Raw genomic sequence first — 23183 nt, 5'->3', positions numbered from 1 at the left:
CACTATGCTAACTAACTAGTTATGTAGTTTGCTCACTGTCCATAAACAGTGTTTCTATTGAAGGCTTTGCTGAACTTCTATAACAGGATTATAGATGAGCAGACCAATAACAGCTTTATCTTTTATTGTAAGTTTCAATCATTTACTTGTGGCTACCCTCTATCACATTAGCAGAATTCCTATTGACTCTTCCCTTGAAACAAAGGAACATCTTACATACAAAGAATTTGACAAAGTTTGTGGCCTATTTCTCAATGCAACTCAAAGAACCTGCAGGCAACTCAATGCGATTGCATCTTTGGTAACCCAAAGAGTGAGTTTCTGCTCTCTGATGGATGTAGGGGGGACACTTCCCTGCTGAAAGAGGGTGATCACAGTGTGGAAAATTGATGGTACAATCTTGTAACTATCAATAGCACACACAGCAATCAATATGCTGACATGTAGGAAATTTTAGAAGGTATCAAAAATAAGAAAGAAGATTTATCAATTCCAATCCACAAAGATATTTCACCAGCAGCAGAAAATATTTCTGGATGCAGAATGTTCCTAAGCCACTAATTAGCCTCTGGATGTTAAAGCAATTTTTTCTGGAGCCTAAGGAAAGGGAGAGGAAACAACAGTTCATTCAACATCCCACAGCCAAGGTGAATGCAATTGGAGGTTTGTTATGAACGCTGGACTTTGTGACATGGTTATGTTTTTAAAATTGTGATTTCTAAATTTTAAAATGGAGTCCAGAAGGTCAGATGACCTCACATCCACTCTGTAAAGGATTAGCAAGATCAAAGACTTTTTTTGAACAAAAGAGAATGCAGTGGTAACACCTGAAGACCAATGGGTTTTGCCGCCCCAGACTTTTGGGTTATAAAACAAGGAGTTATTGATTCTGAAGCTGCAAAGGTACCAGGCAGCTGCTAATGCCTGGAAATAATGGAAGGCCCAGGTGGCTCTGTGAAACCAGACTTCAGGACTTTTAATATTGGAACAGGACAATAAGCTGTTGACTTTTGAGTCCAGATAAATTTAACAGATTTTCTGAAGGCAGGCAGGCTGTAAGAAGGGAAGAAGAGCAGGCAGTAAGGAAGACAACAAGTGTTGACTGGTTGAGAGAGAGGGAACACCTGCTCTTGGAAGCCTGATACAGCAGAAGGCTGCAAAGACTTGAACCTGTTTTGAAAGTTGAAGCTTGCAGAGTAGAAGACCAGCAAGATCACCAGAAATCGCCCTATTCTCAGACGTCCAGGTTGGAAGTGCTGGGAGAAGTAAGTGAAGAGGACATTGATCTTTGAAAAGGTCTGGGAGATCCAACCCATTGCTACTGGGAGAAGTTTGGGACTTTTAACAGCAAAGGATTTTGCCATCAAAAAGGACAGTGTAACGTATAAGTGTGGTTTGAGGTTTTCAAGTATTTTAATAAGAAAATACCTTTCTTTGTAATCTGGGGTATCGTCTACTTACAAAGTACTATTCAGTTAATGAGGATTTCTTTTAGTTTAGTTGTTGTAACAAAAGTCCTAGAACATGAAATCTTGTCATTTTGATTCTTTAAATTGGTCTGGGGATTCAGATCTCATAACTGTTAACGGTCTCATTGAGGTCATAACAAGGTGCATGTCATGTAGAAACATGGGAACAGGGGGAGGCCATTCAGCCTCTTGAGCCTGTTCCAACATTCAATTAGATTATGGAAGATTTGTTTCTTAACTCCTTTTACCCACCTTGGTTCTGTAACCCTTAATACTAAAAAAAACTATCAATCTCAGTTTTCAAATCTTTAATTGAGCCACAGCCTCAACAGCTTTTTGTGGAAGAGAGTCCCAGATTTCCACTACCCTTCATGTAAAGACGTAATTCCTGAAATCATTTTATAATCTGGAACAGATGGCCTTTTGAGGACCATAGCTGAAGAGGGGGAAAGCTGCAAATAAGTCCTAGACCATATTATGAAAACTACTGAACTAAAGAGCAGAGATTGGGGAGATTGAACCCATTACTCTCAATGTTTTATTGTATGGTCAATCAAAGTTAAAGGAATTACTTCTTATTTTATGACTCAAGCATGTCTCTATTATCAGGGTTAGTGAGTAGGTATGGATTTGAATGCAGTTTTTTCATCTTAGCAACAGCCAAAGCAAAGGACAAAATAAGAATAGGCAATTGTTTTTATCTAAATTACCACAAATTGGAGATATGTCTTGTGTAATATGGCAAAAATTGGGTATTTATTAGAGCAAATTTTTTAATCCTGTGATTTTTGTTTCTCACTTTCTTCTGAAGTCATGCTGCAGCCACTGGTAGCTGTCGAAGTGGCATTCTTTACATCGGAGTGAACGTCAGGAGGCTGTATGGTTGTGGGGGGAGGCCATCACATCCTGCTTGTCCCTATGACTCACCCTCACCAGAGAACCTGGTGGCCACTAGAGGGTGGTTCTCCTTACTCCCTTCCCTGGTTTAGGTTAGCGACAAGAGATCGAACAAAGTGTCTTAAAATAGACCAAATAATACAATGTAAAAACATCACGGTGCGCTAGTTAATTATTTGTGTTAGAATTTCTGCATTTAACTCAAAAATCTAAAGAAGGAGTACTTTGTTATGTCTGAATCATGAAATATTCTTTGATGCTCTACATCTTTTATTCATATGGAATAGTTTTGGCTGTGGCTCAGCTGGTTGTCTCTGAGTTGGAAGATTTGTCACATTCCAAAGACCTAAGCACAAAAATCTAGGCCGACACTCCAATGCAGTACTCAGGGAGTGCTGCACTGACGGAGGTTCCGTCTTTCAGATGAAATGTTAAATTGAGGTCCTGTCAAGTGGATGTAAAAGATCCCATGGCACTACTTTGAAGAAGAGCAGAGGTGTTATCCCTGGCGTCTTGGCCAATATTTATCCCTCAATCAACATCACAAGAACAGATTATCTGGTCATTATCACATTACTGTTTGTGGGAGCTTGCTATGTGAAAATTGGCTGCCACATTTCCGACATTACAACAGTGACGACACTTTAAAAGTATTTCATTGGCTTCAAAGCATTTTGGGAAGTCATGAGGTCATGAAAGGCACTATATAAATGCAAATCTTTCTTTTCTTTGAAGTGGAAGCTAAAAAAGACTTTTCATGCTCTCACTGATTGATGTAAGGCCACCAAACCTGGATACTTGAGAAAACCTAGAAAAGGAGTTTATTCATAGAACAGTACTAAGGAGGAGGAAATAGATGCTGACAGAATGTGTTAACTGAAGTCAAAAGGTACTGGATCAATTGTACAGTAGAGAGTTGAGAAATAGGGTTGTTTTCAAAATCTGGCATGAAATTAAGTTTAAATATAAACACTTTCTGTATGGATGAGATCAGGTTAACACAACGGACATACAAGGAGCTTTCTCCCACTTTAGTACTGAGATCAGTCATTTTTGGCAAACTTGGGTGTTGTCATCTCCAAAGGGAAGATCAGAAAGCTGACAGGCAAAGTACTGAGACAATATTGGGCGAGCATAATATGATCTAAGCATCTATTGAAGTATACAGTTCAGTTCTGGAAATCTAAGCCATACATAAGCTTAGATTAACATGGCCATATCTATTACCATAATTAAACATCACAAATATGATATTGAGAGGCTTGGAATCTAAGCATTGTCTCAAATAAGTAGAAATCTGCCCACATAGTACTGCCAGAAACAAATGGAAATTGTGAACCATGATTTGCAGAGCCAAGACAGCTGTTGTGACCTTAATCCTTTCTTGCCCAAAGGGACCGGGACAACTTTCTTGAAACTAATGGAGGCTTTTCATTCGTCTGGAACCAACTGGGTTGAGATCACAAATTATTACCCAACTATTATCTACGACTTCTCCACATGTTGATAAATAATCAAAATTAGGATGACTGGGACAAAGTTTCCACATCACAATATGCCCTTCCTGTTCTACTCTCTTGCAGCTCCCATCGTGAAATCCTTAAACCCTTGATGCATTTGACAATGTAATCCTGATTCATTCAGTTGGTGAAATTTTGATGTTCATCTGAAGGTTTGTTTACATGTTTGTGGTAGAAGGAAAACAGAGACCAGAGAAAGAGGGAATCACAGGCCTAGATAGAATACATAAAGCTTCTTAAACTTTTGTAAATATTGTCTGTGCTGTACAAATGAAGATTAAATATATGATTTTGGTGAACAGCTGCTGTCTGACCTGTTGAGATCCATAGGTGCAGCAATCTCCTTACAGTCTTAAATGAAACAAATTGCTGTCCACGTTTGTTTTGCACATGAACCTTCTCTTCTTTGGCATCCTTGTCTCAGGAGACAATGGGTAAGCGCCTGCAGGATGTCAGTGGTTTGGGGAGCAGCGCCTGGAGTGGCTATAAAGGCCAATACTAGAGTGACAGGCTCTCTCCATTGCGCATGCCTGGGCGAATGTATAGGGGTTGTGAGTTGCCCAAGCGTCAAAACCCCCCTCTCGGCCTTTCTGGTGGGGTCCAAAGGAGTGCAGAGCACGACGTTTGGCACCGGTATGGCTGCAGGAACTGCCGGAAACATGCCAAAGGTGACACATGACCGCCTACGGGGTTCCGCTCTGGATTTTCTGTTAGGGTTTACTCCCTTAGCCTTGGGCTCTCCCGAGATGCCCACAAGGCAGTGGTGCACATGAACCAGGAACTTCTTATTGGTGGGCAAATCTTAGGCATACTTTAGGTCACTCATAATAGTACCTGGAAGAATTTACTACCGCTGGTGTTCCTGTGATATTCCTGTTTTCTAAATGTAAGCAAATTTGTGGAACATCTACTTCCATATAGTGGGCAGCCCATGAGAAGGTATTGTACCAAGTCTGCTGAATAGCTGTAAGATGTAATTAAGAGCCGGTTAAGCACCAGAAATATCATTAAAAAGGCAGAGCTAGTGGATTTTACTAAAACTATAGATTTGGAAGTAGAAAAAAACAGCATATAAAAGCAAAATACTGCAGATGCTAGAAATCTGAAAAAAAGAGCAGTTTGGTTAAGAGCTGTCAATTCCTCTGAGAGAGACGGCATGCACTGAAATGGACTTGAAGCCCAACTCCACCCTGCTCTCTGATGTGCCTGGTGCACAGATTGGGGAGCCAGTAGCTTAAACTTTGGAGACACCACAGCCTCAGCTATGGGTACTTCACCTGCATCACCCTTGTAATGCACAGCCAAGGGAGATTTTTGGGCCATTAGAACATCAACAGGCAGTCCATGAAATCCTGCAGCCACCCAGTACATTTACTCCTTCAGCAAGGGAATCATTGAAGGATGGTAAGCTCACACATCTGAAGTACAAACACCGAGTAGCAGCACCAAAGCTGTTGACTTTCATACAGCACATAGTAGAGGAAATAAATATCCTAACGTGAACATTGTGCTGAATGTTTATGTGACATTGATAATAAAATAGGAGCTCAACATAATATGGCAATAGGTGGTATTTGAAGTACTGAATATGAGTGTAGGAACAAATGATTTGGGTTTTGTAACTTAACAGATATGATTCACCTCTTTAAGAAATTGTGCAGATGTGACACTCTTTAGTGTCAGGAGTTAATGCCTGGTGCAATGGTCTTGTAGTATTGCTGGAATCATTAACTCCTGACTGGCATTTTCACCTTCTCACTCTGCCATTGCTTTTTTTTTTATCCTGATCTGTGGGATGCATGCAGAGGCCTCATTTAACAACTAGATTTATGGCATGTAGCAGACACCAGTTATTCGGCAATCCCTGGGGGTGGGATGTACTGTAACTGTACCCCTCATTTATCCAGACATGTGAAACACTGTTCCAGATAGTAAAGCTACATTCTGATAATTCTGATTGGAGCTTGTTGTTGAATCTGCAATCTGCTTCTATGGAGCGTGGGTGTCATTTGCCCATGGGTGCTATTTTCCACAACTTAATTCCATTCAAATAATCACAGTCAATAGCCTTAAAATGAAGGCATTGTGAGAGCTTTTGAGAAAGTAGGCATTTACCTGGATGTCACAAGATAATGACAGATGAGGAAAACCATTAAACCCATATTAGTTCATTCTACAATCCCCCATTACGGTAGTTGCTTGTTTCTTTAATGTATCCCAGGTTTTTTACCTCCACTGCTCTACTGGGAAGTCCATTCCAAGTATTGATTACTCTTGGCATTACGAAGAACCTCTTTATATCAGTCCTAAAATTAACTTGTAATAATTTGAATTTGTGTCCCCTTTATCCTATACCAAAACATTAAAAGCATCAGCTTTAGTTCAGTAGTAGTATTCTAGGTCTCCTTCCTAAAAGGTTGTGAGTTCAAACCCCAACCCAAGTTTCTTTAATTGTGTTTCAGTGTTAATTGGTTATTTTCCTCCAAAATTGATTGTGAGTTGGACCTTTTAGTCTGGTCTGTGAATGTTCCTTGTCAATTTGTTTAAAAGATATTATTCATATAGTTTTAAGTCATCCTATTTATAAACGAGAAGCATAGAGCATGCTCACTTGTTCTCACAGTTATTTTGTTCTTGCATTTGCATTGGTTCTTGCAGTTTCTAAGTAATGTTAAAAATACGATTAGGCAAATAACAAAAGGTTCCACTTTAGATTGTATAAAATATAAAATAAAATCCAATTAGATATTACTAGTGTTCACTATGCACTACATCTCCCCCACAACCCCAACATAACTCCTAGAATTAGCACATCGTCTCTTTCCTTCAACATGTTTAATGTCCATAGCCAGATTCCATCCTAAATCCCACAGCTATCTAAATAATCCTAATCCCCTGTTCTTTCCCCATAGTCCTGTAATGTTTATTGCCTTCAAATATTTATCCAATTCTCTTTTGAATATTGCTACTGAATCTGCTTCCTATCAGACTGTGCATTCCGGATCAGGACAACTTGTTGCATAAAAAAATTCCCTCATCTCACCTCTGACATTTTGCCATTCACCTCTGGTTACCAACCCTTCTGCCACCGGAAACAGTTTCTCCCTATTTACGCTATCAAACCCATTCATGATTTTGAACACCTCTATCAAATCTAAAGCAAGGAAGTTAAGCTAAACCTTTATAAGTTACTGCTTATGCCCCAGTTGGAGTATTGTGGTCAACCCTGGGCCTTAGAAAAGATGTCAAGGCCATAGAAAGGGTGCAGAGGATATTTATTAGAATAGAACCAGGAATGTGGGATTTCAGTTATGTGGAAAGACTGGAGAACCTAGAATTGTTCTCCTTAGAGCAAAGAAGCTTAAGGGAGATTTAATAGACGTGGGCAAAATCTTGAATGATTGTGATAGAATACATAAGAGGAAACTGTTTCCAATGGCAGAAGGGTCAGTAATCAGAGGAAACAAATTTAAAGTAATTAGCAAAAGGACCAGAGGCAAGTGAGGAGACTTTTCTTTATACAGTGAGTTGTTATGGTACAGAATGCACTGCCTGAATTGGTGGTGGAAACTGATTCAACAACAACTTTACAAAAGGGAATTACTAGAGGGGGAAGCATTTGCAGGGTTATGGGGAAGGGGCAGGGGAGTGGGACAAGAAGGCCCCCCACCACCACCTTCCCGAGGGCAGTTAGGAATAGGCAATAAAGCCAGCGATGCCCACCTGTTAAATCTCCCTTAAGCTTCTTTGCTTTAAGGAGCACAATTCTAGCTTCTCCAGTCTTTCCACATAACTGATATCCCACATTCCTGGTACCATTCTAGTAAATATCTTCTGCACCCTTTCTATTGCCTTGACATCTTTCCTAAAGGCCCAGGATTGACCACAATACTCCACATGAATATTAATAAAAGGAGCAGGTGCAGTTGAGGTGCACACACCATCCTGACTTGGAACTATATCACTGATCCTTCATGGTCACTGGGTCAAAAACCTAAAACTCCCTTCTTAACAGCACTGTGGGTGTACCCACACCAGATGGATTGCAACAGTTCAAGATGGTGGCTAACTACCACCTGCTCAAGGGCAAGTGGGGATGGGCAACAAATTCTAGCCTAGCCAGCAATGCTCACATCCCATAAAAGGAAAAAAAAATACAGTGCGTAGAGAGCGGAATTCAGGCCAAGACCAGCCCAGGTCAACTTACAATGAGATGACTGGAATAAGCCACTTACTTTTGCTTCATAATAATTCACCAATTATTAGTGAATTTGCTTGAGATGCTCAAACAAAATGCAGAATTATTTTCCAAATGAGCCACTCTTCACAGTGGCGCAGTGGTTAGCACCGCAGCCTCACAGCTCCAGCGACCCGGGTTCAATTCTGGGTGCTGCCTGTGTGGAGTTTGCAAGTTCTCCCTGTGTCTGCGTGGGTTTTCTCCGGGTGCTCCGGTTTCCTCCCACAAGCCAAAAGACTTGCAGGTTGATAGGTAAATTGGCCATTATAAATTGCCCCTAGTATAGGTAGGTGGTAGGGAAATATAGAGACAGGCGGGGATGTGGTAGGAATATGGGATTAGTGTAGGATTAGTATAAAATGGGTGGTTGATGGTCGGCACAGACTCGGTGGGCCGAAGGGCCTGTTTCAGTGCTGTATCTCTCTCTCTCTAAACTAGAGAGCAAGTGAGACAATCAAATGCTGTGATCAGCAGGATATTGATTAAATATCCCATTTCAAAGTCCAATAGAACCTCTGCAAGAAGATCCAAGGAACAATGTTGTGGATTGTGTGCAATACAGGAATGTGATGAATTTCACACCCTGGAATATCAAGGTTAAAATGATCGGACTGAGGTACAAGCTCAGGGGTGGGAGTGGGAGCTGATTTATCTTTGTCAACACAAGCCCAGATCTGTACTCTCAGGGCTGCCAACAATGCACCCAAATGATAGATATCACTCTATGATAGAATCAATGGAGAATCTCCAGTCATTCCTCAAGCAGATATCAATGATATCAAATCCGTCATGTCATCTCCTCTCACTACCTGATGAATCTCATACATTCCTCTGGTATCAGCTGGCTGATAGCCTAAGAACTGCAAAACAAATAGCCACTTATTTACTATTCCAAATTGTGCAGCTAAAATTTGCTGCTTATGCCTCGGAGAAGTAAGACAAGGCCACTCGTGTCCATAGAAATCAACACAGTAGCTCCCTCGCCAAATAGAACGAAATAATTCTAGCCTTGTAATTCTGGAATGGAAAGGCAAGGACTAGTTATATTAGTGCTAGAGTGAACTGCTGGATGACTTGCCTATCCAGCTGCTTCCTCAGAGTGTCTGTCACCAAGTTATCCAATGTATGCACTTGCTAATAGAAATGCACATTGGTAAGCTTAATTAGTCATGCAAAATCAGGGGTTAGGAGAATATTCAACTCCCTCTTGGGCTCCTGAAGCTCAAGAATGATCTCTAATGTTTAGTTTTATTTACAGGTGGATTCTAACAATTGTCTTCTCTTCTTGTGAAAACTGGGAGTCTGTGCTTCATTTTCTTTAATGGAGATGTATCATTAATAAAACCACAAAGTGCTGCATTAGTATAGGAGGTTATGCCCGAGGGGTATTGTTGTGCTCCGAAGGAAAAACATTCCAATTAAGATTCACTGGGAAGGAAGATACAGAGTTGTCATCTGTTGACACTTAGGGTTAGAATAATTAACACATGATCCAAAAGTGAAACTCAGGCCAGTTTTACAAACTTTAATCTCTGGCTTCTGTAGCTAATGAGTAACAAGCTAATTGTTGCTTGAACAGGAATTGTGGGGATGATAATAAAAGGTGCAATCTGAAGCTGTCGGGTTACACTTTTGGCACACGTCCATAAATACCAGGTCTTCCTATTTGTGGCAAAAGAACAGAGCCAAACAAATGCTTGGTAGCTTATCCGCGCAAGAATTAGAAACGCAATTTGAACAAACAGCGACTTAATGATTGTGGCAAGACACATCCGTTGGGCCAGGACAGTAAAAGATTAGAGATAAAAGTGGGAGAACTAGCGTTTGGGGTGCAAACATTCAATAAAACTTTTAACATGCCAGCCAAGTAGACAGAAACCAGTATATAGTATTACTTAGCTAGTTAGCTGCCAAACTTTACTCAAATGAAAAGAAGACCCTCATGATTAAGGATAGCTTTTCTCTTGGAGTGGAATGAAAGCCATCCTAAGAAACTTTTCATACTTTGTCAGACCTAGGGTGAGTCTCCTGAAGGAAGGCTATATTTGCTGCAACCCTATAGACAAAGGCAAGAACCTACTATCATTTGAGAATGGAGCTGCTAAGAATAGAGGGAGCCATTAAGAGACTACATGGCAGCCTAGAAAACAACTCAAAGGGAGCATCAGCATTTCTCAATGAAAAGGCCTTCATCTGGGGTAAATAATAATCCAGCCTGGTCAACCACCATTATTATAATTAGTCTTAGAAAAACTGTATCACCATAATCTCAGGTATTGATAACAAGGTGAAAGGATTTTGTATACAAGAAATAATGATCCAGTTAGGGAAATCTGCAAAGAAAGAGCTTGCCTTTCTATAGCATCGTCCACAACTTCTGAACATCCCTAAACACTTTACAGCCAATTACGTACTTTTTGAAATGTGCTCACTGTTGTAACATAGGAAACAACGCAAGCAATAGGCGCACAGTCCCACAAACTGAACAAGACTTTTGGTTGAGTGATAAATGTTGGCCAGGACACTGGGGAGAACTCCTTTGCTCACCTTTGAAATAGTGCCGTGAGATCTTTTACGTTCACATGAGAGGGACATGCGGGGCGTTGGTTTAACGTTGCATCTGAAAGACGGCACCTCTGACTGTGCAGCCCTCCCTCGGTGCTGCAATGAAGTATCAGCCTAAAATTTGTGCTCAAGTGGGACTAAGTACCAACAAGCCTCTGACTCAGAGTAAGAGTGCTACCACTGTGATCGAGCTGGCACTTAAACAAACATATTCCTGCAAAGAAAACTAAAACTATCAGCATGCAGAGACCTCAAGCCCATCCATCCACCTGTCCTAACAATTCAGGACCACCCAGAAAGATATCCCATGAGTGTCAGGTCTTGTACCTTGCAACCTGCGGAGCCTATAGATCCACAACAGTTGGTCTAGAAGATACAAAACCCTGGTTCTAATGAAGCATTGTGAGTTGAGAGCGAGAAAAACATCTATATCTTTCTCTTTCCCTCTTTTTCTCTCTCACCTCTCCCTTACTCACAATTAACTGTTTTCAGAATCATTTATCTACAATGAGTTTCCTTAGATTACATGCCACCTTTTCCAAGCGTAGAAATCATAATGAAGTAATAAAATAGAGATATTACCCTCCATATAACCTTAATAACAGAAGGACATTTGGCTTGGCTATAATAAGTGAACACATGCAAACAAATTGTTAAGGACACCTTAGGAGATTCAATGCCTGCAAGTAAATTTAGAAGACGCAGCAAACTTTGCACTATATAATTGAAATTTTATCTGTGGTCTTTTGTTATCAAAGTAATTAACAGTATTCTAAACAAACCGTGCCCTTTTAAATATAATCCCCATCCCATTCAGGAGATAGCTTACACAGTTTCAACCAGCAATCTAAGAGCATTCTGCAAAAAGCAGCAAGACAAGATAGATTAGTCAGATAGCTATATTTAACCACAAAAAGTACCTCAGCTAATGTTGCCTGAGTAACTGTGATCTTGGCCAGGATCATTGAAAATATCTCTGACTGAGGACCTACCATGTGGTTGCAAAGCCAAAGGTGGGGAGGGAATCTGTTAATGGCAGGAAATCTGATGTTGTGCTGTGAGTGGAACTCGGGGCGGCACAGTGGCGCAGTGGTTAGCACCGCAGCCTCACAGCTCCAGCGACCCGGGTTCAATTCTGGGTACTGCCTGTGTGGAGTTTGCAAGTTCTCCGTGTGTCTGCATGGGTTTCCTCCTGGTGCTCCGGTTTCCTCCCACATGCCAAAGACTTGCACGTTGATAGGTAAATTGGCCATTATAAATTGCCCCTAGTATAGGTAGGTGGTAGGGAAATATAGGGACAGGTGGGGATTGGTAGGAATATGGAATTAGTGTAGGATTAGTATAAATGGGTGGTTGATGGTCGGCACAGACTCGGTGGGCCGAAGGGCCTGTTTCAGTGCTGTATCTCTAATCTAAACTAAACAATGAATTTGAATCACAATTACATTAATTTTTCCTTAGTTTTTGAAGTGACCATTGTATTCTTTATCTGGATCAAATTTACCCAGTTGGGTTGTTCAAAATTGCGCAAAAGGACCCAGTGTGGTGGTGGTGGGGGTGGTTCCATAGTTAGATACCATTTCCCATTCATGATATCACCAGTAGTCACATGCCGCCTTTTCATTTGCTCTTTCCCCTCTTTTTTTGGCCTTCTCTTCCTTCTGCTTTAGGTTGCTGTTCTCTCCTTTTCCCTTTTCTTTTGATTTGTACCTTACTCTCCTATAGTGCTACATTTTTGCTCTCTCTCTCTCTCTCTCTCTCTCTCCCTCTCCTCTGTCTCTATCTCTCTTTTCTCAGTGTCCCCTCTCTCCTCTCTCTCTCTCTCTCTTCCAATCCAGAGTCCCAAGAAGTGGATAGTTCAGTGCCTTGCAGAGGGAAGACAAGCAAGCTGTGAATGAGACAACAACTTTTCTATAGGAGATTAATTAAATAAAACAGTGAACAAACAGCATTGAGACCAAGATCACAATGAACACAGAAGCCATTCAGCCCATCTAGCTCATCCTACTGCAGTAACCTGTAATCCTTTCATCACAGCATCTAACTGCTTCCTGATGACTCCATTGGTCTCCACTACCCTACCAGAAAGATCATTCTAGATATTAGTCACTCTTTGGTGAAGTGCTTCCTGTGTCTGCAACTTGTTTCCTACCACTTTATATCTATGACTCCTTGTCCATAGTCATGACTTCACTTGATATTGTGTTCAGGATTAAGTTATTTTCTATTCCTCTTGGCATCGTCTATACCTCCATCAGGATCCCTCTTGTTTGTCTGCTTTCAAGAATTTTACCCTTCCCTGAAAAGCTCAACACTCATCTGGCATTGCTTCCAAATCTCCTTGTGTTTCACAAACTGGAATTGAATTCTATCCTGAGGGGACTGCATGACCAGAGTACTTTACAGCTTCAGCATGATAGCCTCATATTTATGAGTTAAATTTCCTGTTCTAGGGGAGCACATATCAGGAAATCAGGGGATTGCACAAATTCTTGAATGTGCTCGTGCTGTGAAAAACTCTGTCTTGAGAGTATAAGAGATGAAAATTTCCCCATACTTTATTGATTCAGCAATTTAAATTGGCTTTCTCTTTGCTTTTGTTGACTGTTGCTCTGCAATGGCTGAACATGTTGTGTATGAATTTGTCATCACTCTTCAATCTCTTTCAGCTGATTTCAGCTAACCTCAGCTATTAAACATCGTTAAGTATCTTTCCCATTTCGCTTCCAATGTGCAATGTTTTGCACTTATCTTTATTGAATTTCATGTGCCAAAGTTTGAAAAACTTGCAAGATCTATTCTGATATTTTGAAAGTTCCTTGTTCTTTCGTCAGACTTGACCCCTTCCTCACCCACCCCCATCCCCACCCGTTTTGTATCAGCAATGGGCAATCTATCCCAAGATATCCTGGCAAGAACTGCAAAGAGATGTGTTGAAATGGCCTTGAATGGCCTCCCTGGTCTGAAATGAGCCACCTAATCTGCACCGGACACCTCCCAATAGCCACACAGGTGAGAAGGTGAACTCAGTATAAGGAGGATGCTATGTGGGGAAACTATTGTATTGAACTTGTGCCACTCTACAGTAGATTGTCTTGTTATGTGTTTGTTGTGCCTTTTCATTGCACCACATTTTTAGTCATTTATAAGATGAAATATATTTTGACAGTGACTGATTTTATAGTTGGTGGGTGGGGGATAGGAATTATTGGTTTATTACTTGTCATGCTGGGCCCCCACCTGCAAAGAATGAGGCATATTAGTTTTTCCATATGGACATTAAATTTCAGATTGTTGCTTGGAAGAAGAAAAGGTCTGTTACAAGGGCTACCAGACTTGGATGGAGGACATTTGCATACCAATAAGGACAAGAGAGGTTACTTCCCTTATCCAATTCAACCCACAATGGGTGTTGATCACCGGACAGTTAGGGGGTGGGGAAGTGCATTCCAGGGTCTGCTGGGGAGATGCAATCTACAGGGGCCAGGACTGGTTGGACCAGCTGGGCACATGACTAACTGGCTGTTCCAGGGTTTTTTGAACGAGCCACGGAGAGTTTGAAAAGAAAGACTGTTTGCTCCTGGACTGAGAAATTCTCTCCTGTCTGCTCCCATTTCTTTCTCACAAGCCACTGAATCCACTGAAGACACATGAACCCCAAGAGAGAAAAGTCTCCTACAGCAAACAAGGTTTAAGAAGAATCCTGGCCCCCAACAAAAAGCAAGATCTACCTTCAATCAAGGACCCTACAGTGAGCTCGAAGAACCATAACAAAGACTCTTCAGATATTGCCTCAAACATTTCCACTTTATTTTTTTCTTCTGCTCTTTTCTGTTTCGATTTGCATGTGTGTATCGCATATGCATGCTAGCGTGGGCGTGTCGTGCATCTGTAGGCGTTAACCGAATTAGAGTTTAAGTTCAAATTTAATAAATTTCAACTTCTTTAAACTTAAGAAAACCTGTTTGTGCTGGTTTCTTTGCCTTATAATTGGAAAGCAGTGAACAAGGATTCACCAAGGGGGAGCTAAAAACATGGGGTGTGTTTAAAATTAAACCCTATTACGGTAAGACCATGCAAAGGCTGCGAGGGACCCCTAAACATCTTTCTCATTTGGTCGTAACGGAAAACTGGGGGCTACCATCCAAGATTTCACCTACAGACAAACGAGAGAAATTGGAAGTGGGAAGCCAATTGTTCCCAGTCAAAAAAGAGCAAGTTTTCAATATAAGTTTTCTGGTGGTTGTGTGTGCTTGAATACTAACATGTCTGCAACTGAAGCCAGTAGCTCCCCAAGCCAGGGTGAAGTAACTTGGGATAAGTTAAAAGCACTGTCTATGGAGGAGTTTAGGAAAATGGCTGAGCAGTGTGGGATCACTGTACTTGGCAAGGCTAGGAAGTCTGAACTCCTAAGGCTAGTGGCCAACTATTTTTCCCTTGAACCTGAAGAAGCAGAAACAGGGTTAGAAGTAGACCCAGAGAGGGTATTGCTAAAAAACTACAATTGGAAACAGAGGAAACTTGAATGAGAGGAGTGGGAGAAAGAGAGAGCCTTCCAGAAGGAATATGAAGAGAAAGAAAGAGAGGAGAGAGAGAGACAAAGACAGAAGAAGGAACAAGAGAGAGAGAGGAGAGAGAAAGAATATTCTGGAAGGAATGCGAAGAAAGAGAGCTGAAGGGGCTTGAGTTAACTAGGGGGTGACAGAGTAACCCCAGTGAAAGCATGGCCAATATGGAGGAGCATAATTCAGGGCTGGGTATAGAATTGTTAAAACTAGCTCAACTAATGCCAAAATTCAATGAGGGAGATGCAGAAGCATTTTTTGTGTCCATTGAGAAACTGGCAAGGCAGCTAAAATGGCCAACTGAGACATGGCCTCTTTTATTACAAAGCAACCTAACCGGAAAAGCCCATGAGGTTTATTCCCTGTTGCCAGAGGAGAGTTCATCAAATTATGAACTGACCAAAAATGCTATCCTCGGGGCATATGAATTAGTACCTGAAGCCTATCGCCAAAAGTTTATAAACTTCAAGAAGCAAGCTGATCAAACTTACCTGGAGTTTGAAAGAAGTAAGCAGCTGGCTTTTGATCAGTTTCTGAAGGTTCTTAAAGTACAGCTCAGCTATGATAATCTCAGAGATGTAATTCTGTTAGAGGAATTTAAACACTCTCTCCCACTCTTCATAAAGACCCATGTAGAGGAGCAGTGGGTCCAGAGAGCCCGACAAGCGGCCGTTCCAGCTGATGAGTTTGCTTTAATTTATAAGTTGGTTTCCCAGGGGAGAACCTTTCCTAGTCACCCCCACAAATCCGAAAGGGACAAAGGGTGGGAAGGTGATAGGAGCCCAAGCAGTCCTGGGAGAGAAAGGAAAGCAGGAGACACAGGTGGCCCTCCTCTAGCCAGAAAGGAAGGTGCTGTGAGCAAAAGTGAGACCCGGAGACCTGTGTGCTTCCGTTGTAATAAAGCAGGGCATTTAATAGCTGACAGTTGGAAACTAAAGGGAAAACCTGTAGGGTTAATCAGGGCACACCCACTCAGTGAAGAAGAGAACCTGATGGAAAGCACAGCAGAACAAGCTGTGGCTTTAACTGCAGTAAGAGTGAGACCCAGGAAGGTTACGGCTGCAAGTGCAGGAAAATTTAATAGGATTCCTGAAGGTTATCGGGGTTTTGTGCCTGAAGGGAAAATAACCCCCTACCCCTTGAATGGGGCAAGCAAGCCCATAGTAATTGTCAGGGACAAAGGGGCCACTAGATCCCTTTTACTGGGAAAAGGCCTGACCTTTCCCCCAGAGAGTGCAGTGAACACCAGAATAGTGGTAAATGGCATTGGAGAGCAGTGTATGCCTGTACCTGTACACCAGGTGCACCTAGAATTTTGGGACTGGTGACCGTAGGGATTGTCCCTAGTTTGCCTGTGGACGGGGTTGACCTGCTCCTAGGTAATGATCTGGTGGGGGTGAAGGTGGTAGCCCCCCACCCCCAGTAGTGAAAGAAAGACCGCAGAAAGATTTCTCTTTATTTGGGGCGGCACAGTGGCGCAGTGGTTAGCACCGCAGCCTCATAGCTCCAGCGACCCGGGTTCAATTCTGGGTACTGCCTGTGTGGAGTTTGCAAGTTCTCCCTGTGTCTGCGTGGGTTTCCTCCGGGTGCTCCGGTTTCCTCCCATGTGCCAAAGACTTGCTGGTTGATAGGTTAATTGGCCATTATAAATTGCCCCTCGTATAGGTAGGTGGTAGGGAAATATAGGGACAGGTGAGGATGTGGTAGGAATATGGAATTAGTGTAGGATTAGTATAATATGGGTGGTTGATGGTCGGCACAGACTCAGTGGGCTAAAGGGCCTGTTTCAGTGCTGTATCTCTAAACTAAAAAAGGTCAGAGAGACAGGGTCGTGGCAGGAGACGGACCCCTGCATTTCCCAGAATGTGTAGTGGATCAGGCCATGATCAAACCAGCTCCCCCAGACGACACTGCATTGGCACTGCAGGCAGATGACCAGGTCTGTCTGTCTGAGACTTTCTTTGGAAAGTTAGGTGACCCAGGGAATGAAATAAATGGATTTTCCGTAGCTGAGGCTCAGCGAGCCAGTATTGCGAGAGTTAGCACAGGCTGCCCAGTCTGAAGGTGAAGCAGAGGGAGTCCCTAATTGCTACTATTTAAAGAATGAGGTACTGATGAGGAAATGGAGTTCTCCGCATAGACCTGAGAGCAAGGAGCGAACAGTAGTTCACCAGTTAGTGGTACCGCAGAGGTACTGGAGAGAAATATTAAGAAGGGCCCATGAGGCTACAGTGCTGCACATGTCGGTATACGAAAGACCAAAGCCTGCATAAGACAGCAGTTTGACTGGCCAAAACGCCACAAAGATGTGGTGGAGTACTGCAGGAGTTGCCACATGTGCCAGGTTGAGGGGAAACCCCAACTTAAAGTGAAATCTGCACCCCTAAGTCCTGTGCTAGGAGGACCCTCCAGCGGAGGGCCAGTGAACAGTAAGGGACCCCCACCGAGAACAAAAGGGGACTGGCAGGCACAAGGCTGGCAAAAGTTTAGAAAGGGAAAGGGAAAAAGTGACCAAGAGGGCAGGTTAAAGGAAATCCGTGAGGAATCCCAAATGAAAACCCTTACTGTCCAGTCAGCCAACCCCAGAAAATGTGAAAAGTTAGACGCCACATCCTCCTATGTAAATGCAGACACTAGTAGCACCCCACTAGAGTTGCTAACAGGATGTACAGGAACCTGCAGAGACAAAGACCTCTAGGGGTCAGGGAAACTGTGAGGGTGATGCCTCACCTAGTCAAAGTGCCACAGGGGAGTGAAGTAGAGTCTGCACAAATACCTGCAGGCATAGTGCCCCAGAGGACAAAGGGGAGATTAGCAAAGAATCCTTCCCCATAGTCAGAAAAAAAGTGAACCATCCATCCCCTGAAGTCAAAAGCCTTTGCATGACTCCAGAACGTACTGAAAGAGAGTTCAGGATAGACCTACCCACTACTGACTCTCCTGAAAAAAAATTCTAACTCAGGGCTGATTAAACCCAACCATCCCATAGACCCTACGCAGCCATGGAAATGGGCAAACTGAAGAAAAACTTCCCCAAAGAACCACATGTTTACTGAGATGCCAGAAAAGGGGCAATTAAAGCATCAAGAAAAAACAGGCTGTAGTAAGTTTTAGGATTTATGAATGAATGGGAATAAATGAGAGAAATACATGTTTTTTCTGCACCTTACATGTTCTCTCGACCCTTTTAATGAAGTGCAACTTTTCTCAAATTGCATTTCATTCTGCTGGGTGTGGAGGTGTCATGCTGGGCCCCCACCTGCCAAGACTGAGGCATATTAATTTCGCCATATGGACATTAAATTTCAAATTGTCACTGAGAAAAAGAGAAGGCCTGTCACAAGGGCTGCCAGTCTTGGATGGAGGACGTTTGCATAACAATAGGGACAAGAGAGGTTACTTTCCTTATCCAATTCAACCCACAATGGGTGTAGATCACTGGACAGTGAGGGGGTAGGGAAGTGCATTCCAGGGTCTGCTGGGGAGATGCAATCTACAGGGGCCAGGATTGGTCAGATCAACTGGTCACATGACGAACTGGCTTTTCCAGGGTTTTTTGAACGAGCCACAGAGAGTTTGAAAAGAAAGACTGTTTGCTCCTGGACTGAGAAGATCTCTGCTGTCTACTCCCATCTCTTTCTCACAAGCCACTGAATCCACTGAAGACACGTGAACCCCAAGAGAGAAAAGTCTCCTAATGCAAACAAGGTTTCAGAAGAATCCTGGCCCCCAACGAAAAGCAAGATCTACCTTCAATCAAGGACCCTACAGTGAGCTCGAAGAACCGTAACAAAGACTCTTCAGATATTGCCTCAAACTTTTCCACTTTATTTTTCTTCTGCTCTTTTCTGTCTCTATTTGCATGTGTGTATCGCATATGCATGCTAGCGTGGGCGTGTCGTGCATCTATAGGCGTTAACCGAATTAGTGTCTAAGTTCAAGTTTAATAAATTTCAACTTTTCCTCTTTAAACCTAAGAAAATCTGTTTGTGTTGGTTTCTTTGCATTATAATTGGAAAGTGGTGAACAAAGATTTACCAAGTGGGAGCTAAAAACATGGTGTGTTTAAAAATTAACCCCTGTTATGGTAAGACCAGGTGAAGGCTGCGAGGGACCCCTAGACACCTTTCTCACCTGGTCGTTACATATTGCTTTTGGTTATTTATTATTATTTAGAGATACAGCACTGAAACAGGCCCTTCTATATTCATGGGAAGCATCTAATTCCTGTCAGTTTTGGGCTGGAATAACAATTCCTTTTCCTTATCAGTGCAGGTGAACTGGTAGGAGTGTGGAACTTGCATTCAATCCCCAATAATTTTGTCAAATTGGGGAAACACATGGCTGATTGATTGGGACTGGAGCTTCTAATTGCATTGTGTGAGATGTTGTGGCTTGCTGAGCAGTCCCGTGGGCACAGACAGCCCTCAGTCTATAGTTTGCCCATGTGGTGTTCATTCTATTTAGGGGGCCAGAATGACTGTAAAGATGGAGTTAAGATACAGATCAACCATGATCTAATTGAATGGGGGACAGACTGGAGGAGCTGAAAGGCCTGCTCCTGTTGTGATTTGTGAGTACCTGAACGATGGATTCTTAAACTGAATTAAAAATGGAATCCTGAAGGAAATGAAATTGTCTCCACTTGTATCCATTACACCACAGGAAACTTCTGAAAAGTCTGTTGATTGGAAGAAGAAATTATTAGCCTGAGGGGCAAATGACCAGTGAATAGTTTAGATGAGGCCCCTTTACGCATTCACAGTGCTGCATAAAGAGCGAGGCAGTTTCCATGGTCTTTGAAAGTCAATTTTGTCTTTCTCAATTAGTAGAATACATTTGAGTTAGCCAGTTCCGCTTCTCAAATATTTCAGGCCACTCTTTTGGTAAGTGATTAGTCAGTAAGTAATATGTCCCCAGGAGGCAGTTAAGGGAGATAGGTAAGCCTTTTGAGATACTACAAGTTTATTTTGTAATCGGAGATTTGACTACATTTTCCAAATTAGTCTCTCCTCAGAAACCATTGGCTAAACCTTTCCTTTGTGCTGCTAGAGGCACTACAGAGGAATGGGGCAAAAAAAAACTGGAATATGGAAAGTGTTGAAATTTCGCAGCACTTTCATGCTACAAACAACGTACTGGACTGAACAGTACAGTGCAATTTTTTGACTAACTGTGAATTTGACAGACATAACAGATATTCAGCTCCATTGCTAATATGTTGTATGATTGAGGGTCACTGGTTACAAAACACATTTTATATGACTTCCCATGACAGAACACCATAGTGGAATATGCAGAGGTTCAGTCATTCTTCATTGCTGCATGCTGTATATGTTCAAGATTTCAACAGATTCAACTATTTGAAAAAAATTCTCATTAATTTCATGGATTGAGAAATACCACATTAATTAATGAATTGCTGATGTGGCCATTAAACCTTAAATTATCTTAGTGAACCAATGGTTCTTAAGAGGTTGGAAACCAATAAATCCTTTAGGATAGGTGAAATACTTAGAGACGAGGGAGGAAATTTGTGAAGCATTGGTAATTTTAAAGGGAGACAAGGGGACGTTCTGACTGGAAATGGGCGATTGTAGTCCCCATATTCAAGAAGTGCAATTTAACCTGTCACATTTTGGCTGTAATATTTTTTTAAATGCTACTATTGAGTTAAACTTCACTCTCAAGAGGTTAAATTCACAGGATAACAGGGCTGGGAGGTATAGATTAAAATTCAGAAGGTATTAATGAAGCAGTTAACAATGAAAGTGATTCTGGATGTTTCGTTGCAACTATTCTGGTTGATATGACTTGATTCATTTGAGCTGATCAGGGTTGGTTGCCATTGTAATCTGGTAAGATTCTGTTTCCTGAAATTGAAACTATCAAGAGAGAGGGAAACACCCATTCACTGTTGGTCAGGTCTAACAAAGTCTGAGAGAAGGCAGGTCTTGTCCGAACTGAGAATTAAGTTGTAGCAGATTGGTTTTGCAAACTAGAAGCTGTCTCAAAAATGGAAAAAGAACAAAAAGTGAATACTTTGCCTGCTGTTCAGTCTTGCATAAAGTCCTATTGTTGTTTTCTGTTGCCATAGGAGATGCTGTAGGAATCTAGTGAAAGTCTGGAATTACTACTTTTTTCAGTCACCTGTATTCTTTTGTATCCTCATTTTACAAACCCCTCCATGGCCTTACCCTGCCTCATCTCTGTAACCTCTTGCAGCCCTACAACCCTCTGTGTTCCTCCAATTCTGGCCTCTTGTGCATCCCTGATTTCCTTCACCCCTGCATTGGAGGCTATGCTTTCAGCTGTCTTGGCCCTCATTTCTAGAATTTCCTCCTTCAATATTTTGCCTCTCAACCGCTCTGCTTTCTTTTTAAGGTACTCCTGAATACCTATCTCATTGACTAAGCTTTTGGTCAACCGTATTAGAGAACGAAGAGGTTGGTGAAATACAGGTGGAATGGAATTAAGAGGGAGGGCCAAATGTACAGTTCAAGAAGTCTTGTGAAAGCAGAGAGCAGGAAGTAAAGTGGAAAGGTTTTGAAAGCATCATTCAGAGAGTATTGGGCATGGTGGCTGAAAGAGTGGTCACTACTGCTGGAATGAACATGGCAAGGAACAAATAGATTAAAGGAGAAAAGAGTGCATGTAGGAGTGAAAGAAGTTACTGAGAGAGTGGCATGAAGCTATGTGGCATTCAAAGGCGAAGATCAGAAGATGCGCAGTAGGCGGTGGCGTAGTGGTATTATCACTGGACTTGTAACCCAGAGACCCAGGGTATTTCTCTGGGGACATGGGTTCGAATCCCACCACAGCAGAAGGTGGAATTTGAATTTAATTAATAAATCTGGAATTAAAAGCTAGTCTAATGATGGCCATGAAACCATTGTCGATTGTTGTAAAAACCCATCTGGTTCACTAATGTCCTTTAGGGAAGGAAATCTGCTGTCCTTACCTGGTCAGACCTACATGTGACTCCAGACCCACAGCAATGTGGTTAACTCTTACATGCCCTCTGAAATGGCTTAGCAAGCCACTCAGTTGTACCTAACCGCTACGAAGTTAATAAAAAGGAATGAAACTGGACGGACAACCCAGCATCGACCTAGGCAGTGGAAACGACAACGGCAAACCCAGCCCTGTTGACCCTGCAAAGTCCTCCTTACTAACATCTGGGGGCTTGTGCCAAAGTTTGGAGAGCTGTCCCACAAACTAGTCAAGCAACAGCCTGACATAGTCATACTCACGGAATCATACCTAACAGACAACGTCCCAGACACTGCAATCGCTATCCCTGGGTATGTCCTGTCCCACCGGCAGGACAGACCCAGCAGAGGTGGTGGCACAGAGGTATACAATAGGGAGGGAGTTGCCCTGGGAGTCCTCAACATCGACTCCGGACCCCATGAAGTCTCATGGCATCAGGTCAAACATGGGCAAGGTAACCTCCTACTGATTACCACCTACCGCACTCCCTCAGCTGATAACAGTACTCCACCATGTTGAACACCACTTGGAGGAAGCACTCAGGGTGGCAAGGGCACAAAATGTACTCTGGGTGGGGGACTGCAATGTCCATCACCAAAAGTGGTTCGGTAGCACCACTACTGACCGAGCTGGCCGAGTCCTAAAGGACATAGCTGCTAGACTGGGTCTGCGGCAGGTGGTGGGGGAACCAACACGAGGGAAAAACATACTTGACCTCGTCCTCACCAATCTGCCTGCTGCAGATGCATCTGTCCATGACTGTATTGGTAGGAGTGACCACCGCACAGTCCTTGTGGAGACAAAGTCCTGCCTTCATATTGAGGATACTGTCAATTGTGTTGTGTGGCATTATCACCGTGCTAAATGGGATAGATTTCGAACAGATCTAGCAATGCAAAACTGGGCATCCATGAGGCGCTGTGGGCCATCAGCAGCA

Source organism: Heterodontus francisci, chromosome 42 (assembly GCF_036365525.1).
Source record: "Heterodontus francisci isolate sHetFra1 chromosome 42, sHetFra1.hap1, whole genome shotgun sequence".
Lineage (NCBI taxonomy): Eukaryota > Metazoa > Chordata > Chondrichthyes > Heterodontiformes > Heterodontidae > Heterodontus > Heterodontus francisci.
This window is presented reverse-complemented; position numbering follows the sequence as displayed.